The 19,932-nt window shown below is 41.2% G+C and overlaps 1 long non-coding RNA gene across 1 annotated transcript; it reads left to right on the forward strand.

Annotated features, from left to right (window-relative positions):
- The first annotated feature begins 8,367 nt into the window (after window positions 1–8,367).
- LOC146397507 (uncharacterized) lies at window positions 8,368–17,020 on the forward strand. The gene is made up of 2 exons (XR_014824065.1): window positions 8,368–8,624; window positions 13,558–17,020. It is a non-coding gene; the product is annotated as an uncharacterized LOC146397507 (long non-coding RNA).
- The last annotated feature ends 2,912 nt before the right edge of the window (window positions 17,021–19,932 follow it).

The raw sequence follows: 19,932 nt of genomic DNA on the forward strand, positions 1-19,932 counted from the left end.
CTTGTGCTGCCTGCCCCGAGCCTGGTGTCAGGAACACCCAGACTGAGCCCCGCTGTTAAACCCATTCACTCCTCAAAGCGGTCACACTGGAAAGAAGGAGAACCCAGAAATGCAAATTCTTGGGTCTAAGGTCCATCAAGATCTGAAAATAAAAAAGGAACTTAGGTCAGAGCAGAACCAAGGGGAAAACTGGAAATTGAAATTGAATAACTATACCATAAAACCCAGATTAGAGGAAGTTAATTTTTTTCTTTTTCTTTCTTTCTTTTTTTTTTTTTTTTTTGGTCTTTTTAGGGCCACACCCTTGGCAGTGACCTGTCTAGACCCTCAGGGGGCCCTGGCAGAAAGGGTGGCCTCTTCATGGCTGGGCTACTGGGAGTCTCAGGCTACCATCTAATCTAAGGGAAATCTAAGGGAGCCACACCAGCCACACCTGCCACACCTGCGCAGGTACCTGCCCATCCCCGTGCCCTTCTGAGGCATCCAGTGTCAGAAACATGAGCTGGCTTATTCCTCCATGACTTAAATTCTCCCCTCCTGAAGTGGATTAAGTGACAGGAAATCTTTTTGTTCACTCACCTGTCTATATACGTTGCGGGGGGAAAAGGAGGTTTATGTGGCCCAGGTTTCTGAACACCCAGAGACTGGAAAGTTCTAAAGAGAGGCCACTGCTTAAGAGGAGCATTCTACCTCTCCTCCTCATCCCAATCATCCTGTTTGACTCATGGTCAGAAGCCTTTTATTCAACTGGAGGTGTTATAAAATCTCAGATGAATGAGTTCTATGAGTTAAGATTTAAACTGTATTGGAGAATGGCTGAAAACACTTTTTGAATCATGGATACAAATAAAACTTTGTTTTTTGAGGAAAAGCTTAGAATTTTTGTAAAAGGCAATTTTAAATCCAAAATAAAGAACGGTGCTGTGGAAGAAAATGTGGAAAAGAAGTTGTTACTAGATTCAAGGCGAGCTTTCAAAAATAAAGATTTCAGAGTTCCTGCTGTGACGCAGTGGGTTGAGGATATGGTGTTGCTGTAGCTGGGGCTCAGATTCGATCCCTGGCCCAGGAACTTCTATATGCCTCCACTTTGTACCCCCCCACACACACCAAAAAAAGATATCTATCCCATTCTTTTGGTTAAGGATAAGCCAAAATAAAAAAGGAAACCCTTCCCTTCATATTTCTTAGCATCTGTTGGCATTATTTTCTTCCAAGATTTCCACAAGATTCTTTTTTTTTGAAGTCATATTTATTGAGATGTGCAATTCTATGAATTTTGACAAACATATGCAGCCATGTAACCAGTACCACCACATTGATAAAATATCTCCATCACCCTAAAAAGTCTCTTTTGCTCACAGTACTCTGAATCCTTTACTATGAGTGTAAGATGAAGTCATCTGCATACATAACTCAGAATTCTTGAATTTAGAAAATTAATCTGTCATTTTGTTATTTATTTATTTATTTTGTCTTTTTAGGGCCATACCTAAGGCACATGGAAGTTTCCAGGCTAGGGGTCGAATCAGAGCTGCAGCTGCCAGCCTACACCACAGCCACAGCATCGCAGGATCTGAGCTGTGTCTGGGACCTATACCACACTCACCGCAATGCTAGATCCTTAACCCACTGAGCAAGGCCAGGCATCGAACCTGCATCCTCACGTATACTAGTTGGATTCATTACTATTGAGCCACAATGGGACCTCCAATCTCAACCATTTTATTTTATTTTATTTTAGTCTTTTTAGGGCCACACCTGTGGCATATGGAGGTTCCTAGGCTAGGGGTAGAATCAGAGCTGTAGCTGCTGGGCCTATGCCACAGTCACACCAATGTCAGATCTGAGCAGCATCTGCAACCTACAGCTCATAGCAATGCCAGTTCCTTAACCCACTGAGTGAAGCCAGGGATCGAACCTGCATCCTCATGGATGCTAGTCAGATTCTGCTGGGCCAGGAGGGGAACTCATTTTCTAGGGCTGCTCCCGAGGCATATGGAGGTTCCCAGGCTAGGGGTCTAATCAGAGCTGTAGCTGCCGGCCTACGCCGGAGCCACAGCAACTCGGGATCCAAGCCACGCCTGCAACCTACACCACAGCTCACGGCAACGCCAGATCCTTAACCCACTGAGCAAAGCCAGGGATCGAACCCACAACTGTATGGTTCCTAGTCGGATTCGTTAACCACTGAGCCACGACGGGAACTCCTGAATCTCGGTCATTTTAGATGCGACTCATCCCAAAAAAGAAGTTGCCAGTTCCAAACTGACTATAAATGAACTCACTTCTGGTGACACATGGACCAGATAAGTAAACCTAGGGATTTTAACCAAATGACATTCTTTTTTTTTTTTTTTTTTTTTGCCATTTCTAGGACCGCTCCCACGGCATATGGAGGTTCCCAGGCTAGGGGTCTAGTCGGAGCTGTAGACACTGGCCTACGCCAGGGCCACAGCAACTTGGGATCCAAGCCATGTCTGCAACCTACACCACAGCTCGTGGCAGCGCTGGATCCTTAACCCATTGAGTGAGGCCAGGGATCAAACCCACAACCTCATGGTTCCTAGTCGGATTCACTAACCACTGAACCATAATGGGAACTCCCCAAAAGACATTCTTATGTAAAGTTTAGTGTAATAACTTGACAGTACCTGGTTCATTTATATGACTTAAGTAAATTCAAACTATTATATAGGAATGTTCCCAGTGAGAATATTCAGTAGACGTGTTTACACATTATCCTGTCAAGGAAGAGCCTTCTTTTGAAATATAGTTACTACACACAGTATTTCACAAATTGTAGCTCTAGTCATTATGCTTTAATAGAAAATATGTTCTATATAAAGGAAGTAAATCTCTGAACAAAGTCTAATTAATTCAGAACACAAAGTAGAAATAAAGAACCATAAATAGTAAACAGTAGATTTTAAGTAAACTGAAAAAGAATTACACTGCGCTCTCATTCTTTGCAGTAGTTTGGTTCTATAACGTTATGTCCAGCACTGAATTAGCAAATACTGAACTATTTCTCCTGGAGAAAATATAAGGCTATGTCCCTGCAGCTTCTGGTCACATTTCCAACGACTGATCAATAAATAACCTTGTTCTGTGTCTGTTTCTGTTTAAAGACATCAGCTTAATATATATTATTGATTCATTAACATTGAACTTACAGCTGACAGCATTATAATTTATGTCTGAATGAAGCTTATCTAACACATGTATTCTCTCTGCAGAGCACATCATATCCTTCCTGGGCTTTGGCACACTTCGGAGAATTTCATACTATACTTGGGGTCACTTTACACACAAAATCACCAATAAAATATTAAGCATGTGAAAAATGGCACTATATAGACAGTGGAAAGGACATCTGTCTACTATATAAAGGCTGAATTGGAAGGCAGAGTGTCATCTTATTTGAGCTCAGCTGGGAATGTGCACATCTCTCTGTCTCTAAGTGTCTCTGTATTTTTTTTCTTTGCCTCATTGTGCAGTGGCTTGATGTGGGATCTCAGTTGCCAGACCAGGGACTGAACCCAATCCGCAGCAGTAAAAGCATCAAAATCCTAACCAGTAGACCACCAGAGAACTCCTATCTCTCTGTACTTAGATTTAGCAAGATGTTTATTAATGTAATTTCCTAGCATTGCTTTTCATCTCTCATTCAATTTCCATCTTTCTAGGTTAGTCTCCTTTTTCTTTGATTATACCAGTTAATATTTCTTTCAGTTAGAATCCCTGAGTAATAAACTTTAAGTTGTTGAATACCTGAAAAAATATATTTTTAGAATACTTTTTTTTTTTTTTTTAAGGGCTACACCTTCAGCATATGGAAATTCCCAGGCTAGGAGTCAAATCTGAGCTGCAGCTGCTGGCCTACATTGAATCCACAGCAATGCCATATCCTTAACCCACTGAATGAAGCTAAGGATCAAACCCGAATCCTCATGGATACTAGTTGTGTTAGTTACTGCTGAGCCACAATGGGAACACCCAAGAATACTTTTGGGGTTTTTTAATTTATTTTTGCTTTTGAGGGCCATGCCAGAAGCATATGGAAGTTCTCAGGGTAGGGGTTGAATTGGAGCGACAACTGCTGGCCTACACCACAGCCACAGCAACACAGGATCTGAGCCTCGTCTGCCATCTACACCACAGCTTATGGCAACGCCAGATCCCCAACCCACTGAGCAAGGCCAGGGACTGACCCCGCATCCTCATGGATACTAGTTGGATTCATTTCCGGCCTACGCTACAGCCACAGCAACTCGGGATCCAAGCAGCTTCTGTGACCTATACCACAGCTCATAGCAACACCTTGACCCACTGAGCAAGGCCTGGGACCCTCCATAAGCCTCGGGGGTGGCCCTGAAAAGACAAAAGACAAAAAAAAAAAAAAAAAAAAAGGATCTGGCATTGTAATTGCAGTTGTTTGGGTCACTGCTGTGGTATGGGTTCTATCCCTGGCCCACATTGCTGTGGACATGGCCCAAAATGAAAAAAAAAGATAGCACAAAGAATTCCGATATACTCTTTACCCAATTTCCCAAACATAAACTTTTTTTTTTTTTTTGTCTTTTTGCTATTTCTTGGGCCGCTCCCGTGGCATATGGAGGTTCCCAGGCTAGGGGTCCAATGGGAGCTGTAGCCACCGGCCTACACCAGAGCCAGAGCAACACCAGATCCAAGCCGAGTCTGCGACCTACACCACAGCTCATGGCAACGCCAGATCCTTAACCCACTGAGCAAGGGCAGGGACCGAACCCACAACCTCATGCTTCCTAGTCGGATTCGTTAACCACTGCGCCACGACGGGAACTCCCAAACATAAACATTTTATCACATTTAATTCACCTTTTCCTATTTATCTATTTACCCACGTTTTTTTCTGAACCATCTGAAAGTAAGCTGCAGACATGAGACCCATTTTCTCCTAAAACTTCCTAAAAACAAAAATACTCTCTTAACACAATCACACAGAATACTATGTGCTAATTTAGAGTTTTTATTCAGATTTCACCAATTGTCACAACTGTCCCTTACAGAAAAATAAAATCCCAGCTTGTATGTTGCATTCAGGGCCCTGGGATTTTTTTTGTTTGTTTGCTATTTCTTTGGGTTTGGTTTTTGTTTGTTTGTTTGTTTTTGTCTCCCTTTCTCTTGGGGCCATTGCTCAGTCTTTATCTTTAGTGACATTGACATTTTTGAGAAAAGTACAGATCGATCATTTTGTAGAATGTCCATTTTGAATTTGATATTTCCTCAAAATTACATTCAGGTTACACTTTTGGCCGGAACAGCACAGAAGCAAGATAATCTTCTCAGTAGGGCTGGGACTTGGGTAAGGCAAAGGAGGTACCCAGGGCATAAAATTTAAGGAGATACTTGACCTCAACTTCATACAAGTACAGGGTCAGCCCTAGACGCCTGGCTTCCTTCACCTTAGTCCTGCCTCTCAGTACATCATCTTAGAAGGTATGTGGCATCTACTAGTTCAGTATGATGTCTGTTGGTCACTTGATTAAGGTAGTGTCAGCCAGATTTCTTCACTGTGCAGATTCTATAATTCCTTTGGTAATTAGTAAACGTCTTGTAGGGAGATACTTTGAGACTATGTAAATATCTTGTCACTCTTCAAACTTACACTCAATTTTAAAAATTTATTTATGTATTTATTTACTTATTTATTTATTCATTTTTCTTTTTTGGCCACCCTGCAGCATATGTAATTCCTAGGCCAGGGATCAGATCCCAACCACAGATGAGACTGAAGCTACACCTGCAGCAACACTGGATCCTTAACGCACTATGCCAGGCTGGAGATTAAACCTGCGTCCAAGTGCTCTGAAGACACCACCGATCCCCTTTCACCACAGTGGGAACTCCCAAACTTACACTCAATTTTAGCATCCATTGAGATTCCTGCCTTACTCAATTATTAAGATGGTTGCCAAATGGTGATTTTTTTTCCCCATCATTCTTCCTACACTTATTGATTCATTGATTGACATTTTTATAACACAACAATTTGCATTCATCAAGCAACCTAAATATGTCACTGCAAACTTCCTCTCCCAGATTCAGTCCCCAAATGTCAAATGAAAGAAGTATGGGAGTTCCCGTCATGGCGCAGCAGTAATGAATCTGAATAGGAACCACGAGGTTGTGGGTTCTATCCCTGGCCTCGCTCAGTGGGTTAAGGATCCGGCATTGCCGTGAGCTGTGGTATAGGTCGAAGACACAGCTTGGATCTGGCATTGCTATGGCTGTGGTGTAGGCCCGCAGCTATAGCTCTAATTCAGACCCTAGCTGGGAACCTCCATATTCCACGGGTGTGACCCTAAAGAGACAAAAAAAAAAAAAAAAAAAAAAAGGCGTTCCTGTTGTGGTGCAGCAGAAACAAATCTGACTAGGAACCATGAGGTTGCAGGTTCGATCCCTGGCCTCGCTCAGTGGCTTAAGGATCTGGTGTCGCCATGAGCTGTGGTGTAGGTTGCAGACATGGCTTGGATCTGATGTGGCTGTGGCAGCCGCAGCTCTGATTCAACCCCTAGCCTGGGAACTCTATATGCCTCAATGTGCATGTGGCCCTAAAAAGCAAAAAAAAAAAAAAAAAAAAAAAAAAGAGAGAAAGTAGTATGGACTGCAGTCTTCTATATAAGAGGAGTCCATTTTTTGCCTTGCCTCTCATCTCTAAGGCAGTTCCCCTGATAAATTTTCCCTAAGACCAGGGAATTTTTTGTAAAGAGATTTTGCATTTTCTTTGTTTATGTGTTTTTTGTCCACTTATTTAGTACTTGAAAAAAGCCTACGGGACAGTTTTGGCTTATTTTTCCACATTGAGAAACTGTGGTTCCTAACTGGGTTGAATTCCATTAGTATTCACTAAGAGTTTTTGTGTGTTCCCTAACTTTTGGGTATTTGCAATTTGGTATATAGGTGAAAAGTTAAGTTCCTAAATTGGTCATGTTGGCTATGATTTTTTCCTGGTTATGCTACAGTTGGCTGATGTTATGCCAAAAAAACTGCCTAGAATTATAGTGGCAAAGACCTCTTTTTAATTAATTCTAATAGTATTAAGTGTTTGCTTTTCTAACTATAGTTTGATGAGCTTTTGCCCACATTTGAAATATTAGTTTTGGTGGATTAAGAAGGTTTAATTGAGGAGACTCGTCATTTCTCCATTGTATTTAACATCTACGGTTACAAGCATAAGGTTTTTGTCACCTGTTCTGATAATAGGATTATAAGATTTGAATTTCAGTTAAATTTAATGCCTCCTAATCAGGATATCCAGTTCTTTTCTGAAAACTAGAATAATGTCATCTGAAAAGTTGATCCTTTTATGTAAACAATGCACACATTTTAACTGTTTTTATTTAAAGTTTTTTTTTTATTATAGTTATTTTACAGTGCTGTGTCAGTTTCTGCGGTACAGCACAGTGGCCTAGTCATACATACACATACATTCTTTTTCTCATACTATCTTCCACCATGGTCTATCCCAAGAGACTGCATATATTTCCCTGTGTTGTACAGTAGGACCTCATTGCTTTTTCATTCTGAATGCAATAGCTTGCATCTACCAATCCCAAACCCCTGGTCCATCCTACTTCCTACCCACCTCCCCTTTAGCAACCACAAGTCTGTTCTCCATATCCATGAGTCTGTTTCTGTTTTGTAGATAGGATCATTTTGCCACATTTTATTTTATTTGTTTATTTTGTTTTTTATGGCCGCACCTGTGGCATATGGAAGTTCCCAGGCTAGAGGCTGAATCCGAGCTGCAGCTGTCAGCCTACATCATAGCCACAGCAACTCAGGATCTGAGCCTCATCTGCGACCAGCACCACAGGTCAAGGCAAAGCTGGATCTTTAACCCACTGAGCCACAACGGGAGCCCCCATTTTTCTATGACCGTTCTAGCGGATGTGAAGTGGTATCAGTTCGACAATTCCTCAAAATGATACATACCACTGAGCCATGCTACTTCCAGGAATATACCCTAAAGAATTGAAAATAGATGTTCCAATAAAAATATACACACAAATGTTTATAGCAGCACTATTCATAGCTGCCAAAGATTGGAAACAGTTCAAATGTCCATTCTACGGGTGCAGGAATAGACAAAATATGGTATATCCAGACAATAGACTAGTGTTCCACCATAGCAAGGAATCAAGTAGTGACACATGCTGCCATATGGATGAGCCTTGAAAACACAAGTGAAAGAAGCCTGACACAAAGGGCCACTGTACTAGAATATTTCACAAGTGCTGTCTTGACCCAATTTGAAGTCATGGTGAAAATTCTCATTTCCCCTTTGTGGGCAGTTTGCTAGGTCTCCACCCCATCTACTTCCCTATGGGGCTCTGACACTCCTGTGGTATATGCACACATTCTCAACTGCCAGGGGTCCCCAGACAACAAAGAGGGGTGGCCTCTTCTTCCTTAGAATTATTCAAAGTCCCCAATTCCTAGGAAGCCCACCAAACCTAGCTACTACCACTCTGCTTGTCATACATCAATCAGCTGCTTCCTACAGCTCCAGCTGTTGCTACCCTGTCCCCAGGGGAAACTCCTGCGTTGTCCTGCGAGAAAGCTTTCTCTCATTTGGAGCCGTAAGTAGCAAAATGTTCTACCTTTCACTTTCCCAGCGTGCCTTTGTGCTGTGTCCTGTCATCCGAAGAATCTATCATCATACCTGATATCTTAAGAATCATAGAATAGCCACATATTGTATTATTCCATTTATGTGAAATATTCAGAATGGGAAAACCATAGAGAAGAAAAATCAGATTTGTGGCTGCCAGGGGCCAGAAGGAAGGACAAAGGGGAGTGACAAGTGGGCGTGTTCCATTTGGGTTGGTGAAAAATTTCTGCAGTTAGATACAGTGATGGTTGCACATCATCCATCTACTTAATACCACTATGTCATACACCTTAAAAGTGCTAAAATGGCAAATTTTCTTATGTGTATTTTACTGCAATTTTTAAAAAACTACAAGACAAAAATAACATAAAATGGAGCCTAAGGAAAAAAAGGAGAGACTGCATGTACATATTTTAAAGTATGTCAGTTTCCTGTGAGTGCAAGAAAACAAAGTCTTGCCTTCTCTAACAGAGGGTACTTTTTTCCTAGAAATAAACTGACTTTAATGCATTTATTGAAGAATAAATAATACTCTAATGCCAACAGAACAGCTAATATTAAAGATAAATAAGACAGATGTTGGTGGACATGTGGGATAAACCTAATTCTCACCCACTGATGGTGGACAGGTAAGATGGTACAACTACTTCGAAAAAACCCTGGGAGTTCTCTTCCTGGCTCAGCAGTTAATGAACCCAACTAGGATCCATGAGGATTCGGGTTTGATCCTTGGCCTTGCTCAGTGGTTTGAGGCTCCAACGTTGCCATGAGCTGTGGTGTATATTGCAGACGGGACTCAGATTCTGTGTGGCTGTGGCTGTGGTGTAGGCTGGTGGCTGTAGCTCCGATTCACCCCCTAGCCTGGGAGCCTCCATATGCCCCGGGTCTGGCCCTAAAATAGCAGAAACAAAACAAAACAAAAAACAACCTGATAGCTTCTTATGTAACTAAACATATGCCTATCCTATGACCCACAAATTCCATTCCTAGGTATTTACCCAAGATAAATGAAAACAAATGTCCACAAAAAGACTTGTACAAAGAACATTCACAGCAGCTTTATTCATAAGAGCCTGAAATGGAAACAGCTCAACTGTTTGGCAGATGGAGAATCAATCCCAAGCTATGTTCTTCACACAGTGGTCTACTATTCAGGAAAAAAGAGAAGCGAACTATTGATACAACATGAATGAATCCTAAAACATTATACTGAGTAAAAGAAACCTTGCATAAAGAGTATATACTGAATGTTGAATCCTTATGTTTTACACCTGAAACTCATACATAGTTGTAAGTCAACTATATTCAATTTTTTTATAAAAGAGCACTTTTTTGGTGACAAAATTTCAGAACAATGGTCGCCTAAGGGCAGATGGGGGTAGGGCTTTATTGGGAGAGAGTGTGAGGGAATTTCCTGTGTGTGATGTTTTCTGTTCTGTGTCTTGTTAGTGATTTAGTTTGCACATGTGTTAATATTTGCTGGACCTCACGATCCACTTAAGAACTGTGCTTTCACTTTATTTAAATCTTACCTTTAAAGAAACAAAAGGAAACTATAAAAATATTGAATTCTAGTTAGTGATATACATGCTGGAGTCTTTTGGGGGGATGTATGCTAATGTCTGCAACTTGCTTTGAAATGTGTAAAAAATGAGATGATTGGTAAATGGGAACTGAGATGAATAAATGCATAGGTTAAGTAAGAATAGTAAAATATGAATGGTAGAATTTAGGTGGTATATATATGGATGTTCACTGGAGCACTTTTTTTTACCTTTTATGTGTGTTTGGAAATTGTTTATAATAAGATATAGGGAGAAATAATAAAATACACATCATCAAACTCACCCTTAATGTTTGGAGTCTTAAAATGCAGCAAGGAAATAAGACATATTTTTTGAAAACAGGCCAAGTACCCCAAATTCTAAGAACTGTTTTTCTTTGTCTAAAAATCACCACAAGCAGCCACAAAGCTTCTTTGTCCGACTTGACTGTGCTGACTTTTGACAGCTGGGCCAAAATGTTTGTAGCCAAAGGCATACAAGCTTCTTAGTATCAATTACTAAGCTTAAATGGCCAATTACACTGTGAACTGATGAAACCCTCTAATTTGCCGGAATGGATTCTTTATTGCTTGAGAGTAGCCACTCTGCAACTTTGACAGCCCTAACCGCAGGAATTTACCCAGAACACAGATTGGGATTTGAACCCACTGTTTTAAATAAGAATTACTCACCCTGTGTCTGGATTCACGAAGGTCCAGGTTCCTTATGCCTCCGCGCTGAAAGAATTCGGCGAGAGACAAAGTGATAGGCAAGAAAGAGATTTATTAAGATAAAATGCTTGTGAGAGATGCAAGCGGGCAGGCATGGAAGCTTCTGCCTGAGGAGCTGCTGGAGCCTTTTATCATCCAAGGGTCGTGGGGGTTGGAAAGGCCCACCTCTTCCTTTCTGGGAGTAGTAGCTCCTCCCTAGTATCTAGGAGGGTGTGTAATCAAATCAGCTGAAGGGTGGTCCTCAAACTCCTGCCCTTGGCCTGACTCTGAAAGCAGGCCTCATCCCAATCCCCACCCAACGACCTGAGGCAATTCTCGCACCTCCACTAGTCCAGCAAGCCTGCCTTGTGCTGATGGCTTTCTTGAACCTACAGTGGTCTCCCCACATCCCCCAGGTTTCCCTCTTTATCTGTGATCTCCAACTGGGACTTCTACAACCACCTGTGCCTCCTCCATCCCTATCAACATCAGTCTCAATCTCCTTCCCAGCCAATATTCACCTGTGGTCCTTTGTAGCCTCCTGGTTTTCCCTCTTCCTTCCTTTCACCCTTTGTTGCTGTTACCTTCCTTAAGGAAGAGCACAAGGGAGTTCCTGCTGTGGCTCATCGGAAACAAATCTGACCTGAATCCATGAGGATGCAGGTTCGATCCCTGGCCTAGCTCAATAGGTTAAGGATCCGGCATTGCCGTGAGCTGTGGTGTAGGTCACAGATGTGGCTCGGATTCGGAGTTTCTGGGGTTGTAGTGCAGGCTGGCAGCTGCAGCTCCCATTCGACCCCTAGCCTGGGAACTTCCATATGCTGCAGGTGTGGACCTAAAAGAAAGAAAAAAAAAAGAGCACAAATCACTGAATAGATAGATGTACTGACTATGCAGTAATGTTATCCAGTAGAAGATGAACAATTGACGGTACGTAAGGGAGAGATTATGGGAATAGAAATGTGGAAATCCTAGACCTGGCTTTGCTGCTACATAGGTGTGTGACCTTGGGCAAGTCACTTAACCTCCCTGAGCCTCATTTTATTAATCTCTACAATGAGAGGAGGCAGGTGGAGAGGTTCTTCAAGGTATGTTCCAGCCCTAAAAATCAACTGCCAAACTTAATTTCTAAATAATGTTTCTCAAAATTGTAATGTTTCTCTTGTTGGCCTTGACTGATTTTATTTTACTAGTTTTTGTTTTTGGTCTTTTTGCCTTTTCTAGGGCCGCTTCCCAAGGCATATGGAGGTTCCCAGGCTAGGGGTCTAATCGGAGCTGTAGCCGCCAGCCTATGCCAGAGCCACAGCAACGGTGGATCCTTAACCCACTGAGGAAGGCCAGGGATCGAACCCGCAACCTCATGGTTCCTAGTCGGATTTGTTAACCACTGTGCCAGGACGGGAACTCCTATTTTACTAGTTCTTATCCTTATCAAGGTTAAGCATGTATTCTGTAGTTTATAGAGTCCATGCTCAAGAAGGCTTATTATGAAACAGCAGTCCATCCATCCCCGCACTTGTCCCTCCTCAGAAGCACCTAAATGTTTTTTCCTTTTGAAACTGTAGAAGAGTTGAAAGAACAGCATTCAGTATTCATACCTGAATTGTCCTTAGGTAAAGGGCTATTGTTGACGGCTGACCACATTCCCTCCATCTTTTTCTATGCTTCCTTTATACCAGACCATGTGAAAGTGGGAAGCAGACATCTCACCCCTAATACTTCAGTGTGTGTCTTCCGAGATTACAACCATCTCCCACCTCACTGTGGCATCATTGCCATACCTGAGAAAACGGACACTAATTCAATAACATCACCTGTATTCGAAATGTCCATTGTTCCATAAAGGGCCGTGTGTTACTTTTCCCTAACCTAGATCCTGTGAACATTGTACCTGACTGTTAAGTTTTCTTGAATCTCTCCCAAGCCCTGCTGCCTCCAACCTTCCTTTGAAGAGAACAGGCTAGTTAGCTGACCTGGATTTATGCCATAACCCCCCACCCCCAGCCCACCCCACGTTTCCCTCTACCAGAGTTAGGACAAGCACTTTTGGCAGGAATTCCACATTGGAGATGTTGTGTCCTCCCTGGGCCTCACCTAAAAAATGTCAGTCCTTCTTGGAGTTCTCGTCGTGGCAGAGTGGAAAGAATCCAAATAGTATCCATGAGCACATGGGTTCCATCCCTGGCCTTGCTCAGAGGGTTAAGGATCTGGCATTGCCATGAGCTGCAATGTAGGTTACACACAAGATTCGGATCTTGTGTTGCTGTGGCTGTGGCATAGGCTTGCAGCTACAGCTCCGATTTGACCTCTAGCCTGGGAACTTCCATATGCCAAGGGTGTGGCTTTAAAAAGACCAAAAAAAGAAAAAAAAAGAAGAATGTCAGTCCTTCCCTACTGCTCTTGGCAACTATGGCCACTCTTGACTACTTGCTTTAAGGTACATTCTTCTGATTGTACTTAATAAGTAATTCTTGGAGTACTTTTTTTGAGACTGCGAGACCATCCAATTTAGGATTTTTTCTTTCTTTCTTTCTTTTTTTTTTTTTTTTTTGCTTTTTTAGGGCCACACTCATGGCATATGGAGATTCCCAGGCTAGGGGGTCCTAATTTAGGATTTTTAATTTCTGAATCATTCTTTTTTTTTCAGCCATGCCCCTGGAATGCGGAAGTTCCTGGCCCAGGGACTGAACCTGCACCACAGCAGTAACCCAAGCTGCTGCAGTGACCATGCCAGATCCTTATCCTACTGTGCCACAAGAGAATTTCCAATTTCTGAATCATTCTTGAGGTAGAGGTTTCATGAGTCAAATTTTCCACTTATGGACTATGAGATGATAATGACGGCTATGATAATAACAACAAAAAAAGGGTGTTAAGGGCTGAGAAAGATGTGATTTTTTTTTGTTTTGTTTACTTCCTTTCCTGTTTTATTTCATTTTATTATAAGCAATCACATTAAATCTTTGTATATTTTCTCCCTTTAGTGACAATATATTGTTTTATCAGTTTTGGGCATGGTCTACTGACCTTCACCATGGAAGAGCATACATGCATTTCCATCTGCCACCATCACCACTTATGTGCACCCTTTCCATCCACCTAGTACAGTTATAACAGGACTCTGTTTAGATCACTCTTTGGCTTTCATTATTCTAACCATATGAAAACCCACAGTTGACCCAGGATATCAATACCATGCTTTATCTTTTCTGCTTACCTTTCCATATTCATTCTTCACCCTTTTCCATTCTGCTGTGTCTTGAGAGGCTGATCTGCATGGACTCTATCAAATGGCTTCCTTGCCCCATGGTTCCTCATTGGGTTTGACCCATAGAAAGCACTAGCTGGACAGTGGAGGGAGAAACAACGAGGTCATTTGTTTGCTAGCTCCCACCTTACTAGGTTGCCATGGGTTAACTCTGTTCTACAAAAGGCCTCAGCTCTTGTCTGGCAATACACTCTATATGAGAGTCTCTTTGGAGTCAACCGATGACATGTACTTTTTGCTCTTTTTGTCCTGGAGTAGTAACAATTCTTTACGTTGTTATTAATCTTTTCAGTTTTCCTTTTCCTTTTTTTTTTTTTTTTTTTTTGGTCTTTTTGGGGCTGTACCTGCAGCATATGGAAGTTCCTGGGCTGGGGTCAAATCAGAGCTGCAGCTGCCAGCCTATGCCACAGCCACAGCAATACCAGATCCAACCAGATCTGCAACCGATGCTGCAGTTTGTGGCAGCGCCCCACTGAGCAAGGTTTCAGGGATTGAACCCACATGCTCATGGATACTAGTTGAATTCTTTTTTTTTTTAATTATTATTTTTTCTTTTTAGGGCTGTACCCACAGCATATGGAAGTTCCCAGGCTAGGGGTTGAATTAGAGGTACAGCAGCCAGCCTACACCACAGCCACAGCAACACCAGATCCGAGCTGCATCTATGACCTACACCACAGCTCATGGCAATGCCAGATCTCCGACCCACTGAGCGAGGCCAGAAATTGAATTTGCATCCTCATGGATACTAGTTGGATTCATTTCCCCTGTGCCACAACAAGAACTCCTCTTTTTTAGTTTTCTTAAGTCTACCTACATCTTTACAAATTTTTGTGTCTTTATTAAGGTCTCTTGAATTATGTTATCTATAATAATTTATATACAAATTTTTGTTAGCTATGTTATATAGAAAATTATTAAAAAATTTTTTTAAACTTTTAAAGTTAAAATTTTTGGGCCTTGGCATTAAGTGGCTTGATGTGGGAATCTCAGTTCCTCAATCAGGGATTGAACCTAGGCCACAGCAGTGAAAATGCTGTGTCCTAATCACTAGATCACCAGGGAACTCTCAGTGTTATCTATTTTCTGCTGGGCATATATTTTGATTATCTTCCTTTCCTGCAAAACTTTTTTATTTTCTCTGGAGTTAATATTTGATCTAATTTTTCTGTTTTCCCATGAAGTTATTATTAATTCAACTCAAATACCTTTTATAATTTTCTAAAGCTCCCCTTAAGATGTTCAGAATCATCAAGAATTTTCTTTTTCATTTTCTTAAAGCCATCTTTTCTGGAGCTCTCTAAATTTTTTCAGTTTAACCCCTAGACCTGATGGATAGCTTTAAATTGGGATCTCTCTTTGCTATCATTGAGGAAGTTACCTTTTGTGAATTGGAACTTCTCTTTGCATTGGATTTAAATCTTCAATCTTACATTCTCACCTTGTTTGTGCATAGCCTCTAGTAGTTTCCTGAGAAAGGACACGTAAAAGTTAAATTATTTGAGAATTTTATGTTAGAAAATATATTTATTATATCCCAACATCTTATTGGTACTTTGGCTGGGTATAGAGTTCTATGGTATAAATTATTTCCTTTCAGTATTTTGAAGACATTGTTCCACTATTCTCTAGCTTCTGGCATTGTCTTTGAGAAGTCTGAAGTCATTATTATTCCTAAACCTTTGCATGTGAATCTTTTTTTCTTGAAAGCATTTAAGAGCTTCTGATCTTCAGTCCTAAAGTACTATGATAATGGACCCTAGAATATATTCATTCATTGCTGGGTACTTGAGGGAAATTTCAATCTAAGCTGGTTGCCGAGATTAAATGGAAGAGAAATCAGGGAATTACTAATTAATGAGCATGAAGTTTTAGTTAAGTTTTACATGAATTCAGTTAAGATGAATAAGTACTAGAGATGTGCTGTACACTGTTGCATCTATAGTCAACAATATTGTGTTGTACACTTAAAATCTTATGAAGGGGGTAGATTTCATGTTGTGTTCTTACCACAATAAAAGATTAAAATGCCTTTTTCACAATCTTGTGGTGAGAATTAAATGCAGAATGCTATAAAGCACTTGGTCTGCAAACAGTATTTACTATTGTTGTTCTTGTGGACTGGGGTCTGGAAGCAGGAAAAAGAGAGGACCATGGCAATAGGTTAAGTTCGAGAAGAAGAAAACCTGCGAAAAGGTAACAACCATGAGGATGGAGAGTTGAGAGGGCAGGTATAGGAGATGACACTGCACCATGAGAACTGTGTGTGGGGGCGAAAAAAAGGAGGAATCAAAGAGGATTCATGTGATTGTGACCTCTATTATTTATTAGTAATAAGTGTAGAAATATCACATTATGATATTTCAACCCAAAATGATGACTTCCTTAGTGGCATTAAAGAAGTGTCATTCAGAAGTTATCATCTGATCACTCCAGAGATACTGGTTAACACGCCACTGGTGTTTGATTAAGCTAATGAGGTGGGCGAAGTGGTTTGTGCATGTTGAATTCAGGAAGCATTTATCTAGAAATGGTATCTAGAAGCATTTATCTAAAAAAGAAAAGCGAAGATCACAAAAGCCGTGTTAATAATTTGCCTCATAGTTTATGCTGCAATCTGTGCTGACCCTGGGGTTTTAGTTCCTGGGTTCCTTGCTATGAACACCTGCATTTGTGTGATACTGCTAATTTGAGCTTTGCATTGTATTCTCAAGCCCCCTGACGAGGACTCTTGGACATCATTCTGTAATGGTTGTTTTCCTTCCAAAGGGGAATGGATGAAATCAATGAACTGAGACTAATATCTATTGTTCTTAAGCAAGCATCTGTGTGATCATTCCCAGGAAGAGAAAAATATATTTTGCAGCAAAGGAAGAGAGCAAAATTCCCTGTCAAAAGTTCCTCTTTGCTTGGAAATCACATCAGCTTACTTTAAATGTTCTGAGTAAAGAAGAGAAGAAGAAAACTGCCCTTGGGAGACCTGAATGAGGCAGGAGCTTTGTGTGCTAAATACGCAGTCACCTCTATGTGAAGGGAATAAAGTCTATATGCTAGCTGAGTCCTCGCTTCTTATCTCCCTTCTTTGGATTTTTCCCTGGAAGCCTGGGTTTCCTGATAGTGCCCAGAACATAGCAGGCCCTCAACTCATGCCTGTGGAACTATATCGAAGCATCTCCTTCATGTGGTGTTGCAAGTTCTCCCTTCTACACTAAATCTACTCCTGGTCCCTGCTGGTACTTCCTCCACTAGTTTTTGCCCTTTGCCAGAAAGCCCACTTCTTCTGATACCATACAATTCCTTGCATTCTTCAAGAATCACTTCTGCCCCAGATACACGTGGGGGTGCCACATTGTCCTGTCTGTTCGTATATGTCACAGGCCCAATAATCCAAGTCACAGAATTAGGAATATACTCCTGGAATAAACCAAATTCAAGAATCCCTAGAGACAAAACTGCGACTAGAATGCTACATGCCCGTTAAGTTTTGTTGCAAGTAGTCAAAGCTAGCTTTGAGATAATACTCTGTTTTAAAAAAGAACATTGATTCATTATTCACTCTTGGCCACTCCTTTAAAAATGTCAGATGTGGAGGGATATAGAACCTGTTTGGTGGTTGCCAAGAAAGAGGGGGGTGGGGGGATGGAAAGACTGGGAGTTTGGGGTTAGCAGATGCAAACTATTATACATAGGATGGATAAGCAACGAGGTCCTACTGTATAGCACTGTATTCAAGGGCAGTTTTCTTTTTCTCTTCTTTAATCTGAACATTTAAAGAATATGAAAAACAATATGTATAACTGAATCACATTGCTGTACAGTGGAAATTAACACAACACTGGAAATCAACTATACATCAATGAAACAAACGAAAACCCCCAAACCTGTTTGTACCTAGAGATCTGTACTGTCTTTGAAACTTGTCCAACTATAGGTTCAGACGCATGGAGGATCTTGACTACAAATTTCCTCATTTCAAATGAAATAAAGATAGACTTATTGTCATAAATGGTGGTTCCTGCCACCCTGGTGCTATAAAGAGTGGTCTCAGGGTATTGCTGCCGAGGTTTGAGTTGGGTAGGAAAAGACCTGGATCCATTTGGGGAAGCTATCCACCAGGATGGCTTCCTTGAAGTTAATCCGGATTCCTTTTTTTTTTTTTTTTTTTGGCCACACTCTTGGCATATGGAAGTTCCTGGGTCAGGGACTGAATCGAGCTGTGGCTGTAACCTTTGCCATAGTTGCGGCAACACCAGATCCTTAACCCGTTTTACCACAGCAGGAACTCCTATAATCTGGATTCTTGATGGAGATCTTGGTGCTGCCCTCCAGAAAACCATGAATCCAGGACAGTTTGCTTTGGCAGCCTGACATGTATTCCATTCTCTTATGATCTTTCCTACTCCAAGTACAATTCCAGGCCTTTCTCAATGATTCCTTCAGTTAAATAGTCTTGGATATCCTCCATAGTAAGTCGTTTTCCCATAAAGGACATCCATTCCAGGATAGAGAACTCTGATGACATCCAACAAACTGGATTCCACAGGTACTTAGACCACTGTTCCCCACTCATCCAGCTAGGCCTAATAGTGGTCATGTGACAACCGGAGGGAAACTGGTGGCTTAGTGGTGCTTCAGGAAGCTCTGCTAATGTGGATGGAGGGAAATGTAATAAAGCAAATATAGTAAAATGTTAATGATAGAATCTAGATATTGGGTATATGGATGCTCACTTTATCCTATTTTATTTTTTTATATCCTATTTTAATTGAAAGAAAACTTTCAGAATGAAATGTTGGGGGGAAAAAAAATTCCCTTAAAGTGTCTGGTGCTGTCAGTGGTGATCCGCTAAGATCTTCAGCACTAGCTCTTGTTCTGCTAGGTGTTCAGAGAAGCAGGTAGACCTAAGAAGGGGAACAGCATTGGCAGCAGAGCCTGCCAATTCTCAGATATTTGTTGATGGAAACAGGCAAGTTTGAGAATGAGGCATAAAGGATGATGCCATTTGTGTAAAAATAAAAACAAAAAACCTCCCAATTGCAAGCAGTTTCATGTGCAGTTAATGTGTGTAGCATCAAAAAAGGCTGGAAGGACACATACATGCTCACAGCCATTACCTCTAGAAGGTGGTCAAAAGAGTTCACTCTTACTGCCATGTTTTCAAAATTTGTTGGTAATGTACCCATGTATTACTTAAAGAATTGAAAATTAATTTAAAAAGAGAAAGTAAACTAGAACATGGGTGTGGAGGTTCAACAGGTCTCTTCTGAATTCTGGCTCACCTACACGTTGTATATTTGGGCAGGTTAACCTCTTTTGTGTTACTTTCCTCATTTGTGAAATGAATTAATACTATTGATATTATTATTAATGTTTTGAAGATTTAAAGTGTTATATAAAAGCGAGCGGTACATACGGATAGCCCACAAGTAGTAACTGTTACTGTCGCTGAGCCTGGAGCACAAACCTTCAGTGCTATATTCACGGAGGCATATGAATGAAGTGACTTGCACCCGTGAGCAATACAAATTGCCCCACAACTGACAGTAGAGGAGAAAGTCCCAGCCTTGGCCACAGTGTGAGGGATTTCTCCATCAGTTTGTGTCCACCTGTCTTTTGTAGAACATGATGTTCCAACATAATAAGCAGAGGTTACCTATTGCTTCTCAGGATTTTGTGGTTGAGGATAGCTTGGACTCCATATGTTGTGTGTTTGTCTAATTTCCACTCTCTCTAATCTCTTCTCTGCCATGCTGC

This window comes from Sus scrofa, chromosome 13 (genome assembly GCF_054392235.1).
Source record: "Sus scrofa isolate SSC_HxYL_T2T_F1_AM1 chromosome 13, Sscrofa_HxYL_maternal_Yorkshire_Landrace_v2.0, whole genome shotgun sequence".
In the NCBI taxonomy this organism is placed as follows: Eukaryota; Metazoa; Chordata; class Mammalia; order Artiodactyla; family Suidae; genus Sus; species Sus scrofa.